The sequence below is a fragment of the Melozone crissalis genome, unplaced genomic scaffold, assembly GCF_028551555.1.
Source record: "Melozone crissalis strain CALT ecotype California unplaced genomic scaffold, PUWL_Pcris_2 ptg000077l_1, whole genome shotgun sequence".
Classification (NCBI taxonomy): domain Eukaryota; kingdom Metazoa; phylum Chordata; class Aves; order Passeriformes; family Passerellidae; genus Melozone; species Melozone crissalis.
In genome coordinates, this window is record NW_026535854.1 from 71,701 (window position 1) to 75,100 (window position 3,400).

The 3,400-nt window shown below is 56.0% G+C and overlaps 1 pseudogene; it reads right to left on the minus strand.

Annotated features, from left to right (window-relative positions):
* Positions 1–1,622: 1,622 nt before the first annotated feature.
* LOC128946158 (immunoglobulin heavy variable 3-64D-like) lies at positions 1,623–1,950 on the minus strand (annotated as a pseudogene).
* Between the last annotated feature and the right edge of the window lie 1,450 nt (positions 1,951–3,400).

Sequence of the window (3,400 nt, forward strand, 5' to 3'; positions counted from 1 at the left end):
GTGGATCCAGTACCAGCCAAAATTCCCAAAATTGAACCCGGACCCTCGGCACAGCAACGTCAGGGACCCCCAGGGGGGCTGGAGGTCCCCCCCGCACTCTAGCAGGGTCACGGCCACCCGGAGCCCTGCGGGACAAAGGGCAGATGGGGATCAGGAACCTGATCGGCTGAGGACCTCAAAGTGGGTTTGGCCAGTTGGAAAAGAGTCGGGACCCACTTTGGAGAAGGATGAGAAGGTCCAGGGGTCAGAATTTGCGGCCAAGACTCAGGATTTGGGTCAATGTTGAGCTTTGGCCCCATCTCCCCTTTGTCCCGCAGGGCTCCGGGCAGCCGTGACCCTGCTGGAGTGCGGGGGGGACCTCCAGCCCCCCGGGGGCTCCCTGCGCCTCCTCTGCCGAGGGTCCGGGTTCAGTTTCGGGGATTTTGGGATGAGCTGGATCCGCCAGAGGACCAGGCAGGGGCTGGAATTTGTGGCGAGTTTCACCAGTGATGGCGCCACTCCCAAATACGCGCCATCAGTCAAGAGCTGGTTCAGGATCGCCAGGGAACACGGGCAGAGCTCAGTGATGCTGACTATGAACAACCTCAAGGAGGAGGATTCCGCCGTTTGTTCCTGTGTCAAACTTTGCAATGGTTACGCTGGCAATGCTATTGACGCTGGTTTTGGCATCAATCCTGATAGTGACCATGATGGTCAACAAATATTTCCAATCCCAGATATCCTTCCTGAAAATCCCAGCCGTGTTCCTAAAATCTTGACCATTTCCCCCAAACTCCACCATCACTTCCCCAATTCCCAATTTCCCCCAATTTTGTTCATTTCTCCCCAATCTGGCCCTTCCCTTCCGTCCCAGTGCGGAACGGGGATCACTCCAGGGCCCTTTGCACACAAAGCTTTTTGTGCCGCCGGCGCTCTGCCGCAGCGCCCCGAGGCTGAGCTGCCCTCTGCCAAACACAGATGTTCACCATGACCAAAACCAGGAACATTATGTTTCCTTTCCTTCCCCGGCCAGGCCCCGGCAGCTGCCGGGGAGGAAGTGGGGGGAGGCTGCGGAGCCCCAAAATCGCGGCGTCTTCTCCTCCCTACTTCCCTTTGTCCCTCCTGGGGCTTCACTTCTCCCTCAGCGGCCTCGATGTCTGGTGCTGCTCCTTGGGGCTCGGCTGGAATCCTCTCTGGGAGCTCTGAACATGGTGACGATGCTGGTGGTGGCCCCAAAACCCCATCCCTGGCTCCCCAAATGTCCCAAAATCCCCAAATCCTGCACCAAATCCCAACCCTTGACCCCATTCTTGACCTTCTCCCCGAATGTCCACCATCTTTGCCCCAACGCTGGACTTTCTCCCAGTTTTGCCCATTTTACCCAAATCTCCCCCAGCTCCCAGGCCCTGATTGGAGGACGCCTGAACTGGAGTCCAGGGCTGAGGGTTTGGGGCCAATGGTTGAGTTTTGGGGCAGGAGCAGTGGAGGGTTTGGGGTCAGTGCTGACCATTGGTGCAAATGGGGGAGATTTGGGACAAAGGGTCAAGGGCTGAGGTTTGGGGGATAATTTAAAGGAAGAGTCTCAGTTTGGGGAGAGGTGAGGACCCAGAGATGGGGATGGATGCACCACGGCCATCGTCACTCTAAGCAGCAGCACCACCATAACCACTAGTACCACGTTTGGCACAGAAATAAACGGCGGAATCCTCGTCCTTGAGGTTGTTCATGGTCAGCGTCACCAAACTCTGCCCGTTGTCCCTGGAGATCGTGACCCGGCCCTTGGCCGACGGCGCGTAGTCGGTGCTGCCACCACTGCTGCTGATACTGGCGATGTATTCCAGCCCCTGCCCGGGTCTCTGGCGCACCCAGTGCATGGAAAAACCCCCTGAAATTGAACCCGGACGCTCGGCAGAGGAGGCGCAGGGACCCCCCGGGGGGCTGGTGGTCTCCCCCGCACTCCAGCAGGGTCATGGCCGCCCGGAGCCCTGCAGGACAAAGGGGAGATGGACACGGGGCCTGGCTGTGGCATTCTCGTTCCCTGCACAGAGTCAGACACCACTGTCTCTCTTCCTCTCTCTCCCTCTCTCCCTCTCTCCCTCTCTCCCTCTCTCTCTCTCTCTCCCTCTCTCTCTGTCTGCCTCTCTCTCTCTCTGATTTTTTTTCCTGGAGCAGCACAGGGAGAAGATGAAGATGAAACGATTCCCATCTCTCATTGCTGCTCCTGCTTTTTCTGCGCATGTGGAATGTGTCGGGGGGATCGTTCCCCTCCAGGCATTTACCAGTTGGGTTCTGCTGATTGATTCTTATTTTTTTTTTAAATAATTGCTCACAGGTTTTCTATAGGATATTTTAGAGTCTTTTGTACTGAATTCTTTTATTATCTCTGTAGTGGAGTGGTAATATAGCACAAATGAGATATAATATATTATTAATGAGATATAATATAGTATTAAGGAGATATAGAATTAATGTAATATAGTATAGATTGAATACAGCAATTGAGCAGCATTCTGAGTCATGGGATCAGATGCCAATCAATCCTAGTTTCCAAAATAAACTGGGCGTAGCCAGATCTGGAGGTGGGCGGGACCCACCTGGGAAGGCCAGCAGGAGGAGTAGCTGGAGCATGGGGAGCTCCAAGGGTCCCAATTTGGGGCCAAGAGTCAGGATTTGGGTCAATGGCTGGGGATTTCCCTCACCCCCATCTCCCCTTTGTCCCGCAGGGCTCCGGGCGGCCGTGACCCTGTGGGAGTGCGGGGGGGAACTCCAGCCCCCCGGGGGGTCCCTGCGCCTCCTCTGCCGAGGGTCCGGGTTCAATTTTGGACAATTTGGGATGGGCTGGATGCGCCAGAGACCCAGGCAGGGGCTGGAATACGTCGCGAGTGTCAACAACAATGGAGGTTAACCGAGTACGCGCCATCAGTCCAGGGCCGGGTCACGATCTCCAGGGACAACGGGCAGACCTCGGTGACGCTGACCATGAACAACCTCAAGGACGAGGATTCCAGATCCTATTTCTGTGGGAAATCTGCTAATGCTGGTTGGCCTGCTGCTGCTACTCATATTGACCATGCCAGTTTTGGCTTCACCCTGTCTGAGCCCCAAGTCCCCAAACCCAGACCCTTGCCCCCAGACCTCAGCCCTTGACCCCTTGTCCCAAATCTCCCCCATTTGTGCCAATGGTCAGCACTGACCCCAAACCCTGCCCTGCTCCTGCCCCAGAACTCAACCATTGGCCCCAAACCTTCACCCCTGGGCTCCAGGTCAGGCCTCCTCCAATCAGGGCCTGGGACTTGGTAGAGATTAGGGAGAAATGGGCAAAATTGGAGGAAAGCGCAGGGTAGGGGCAACAATGGCAGAGTTTGGGGGAAAATGGTTGTGGTTTTAGAAGGGCTGAAACTTGGTGGAAGCATCACTGGGA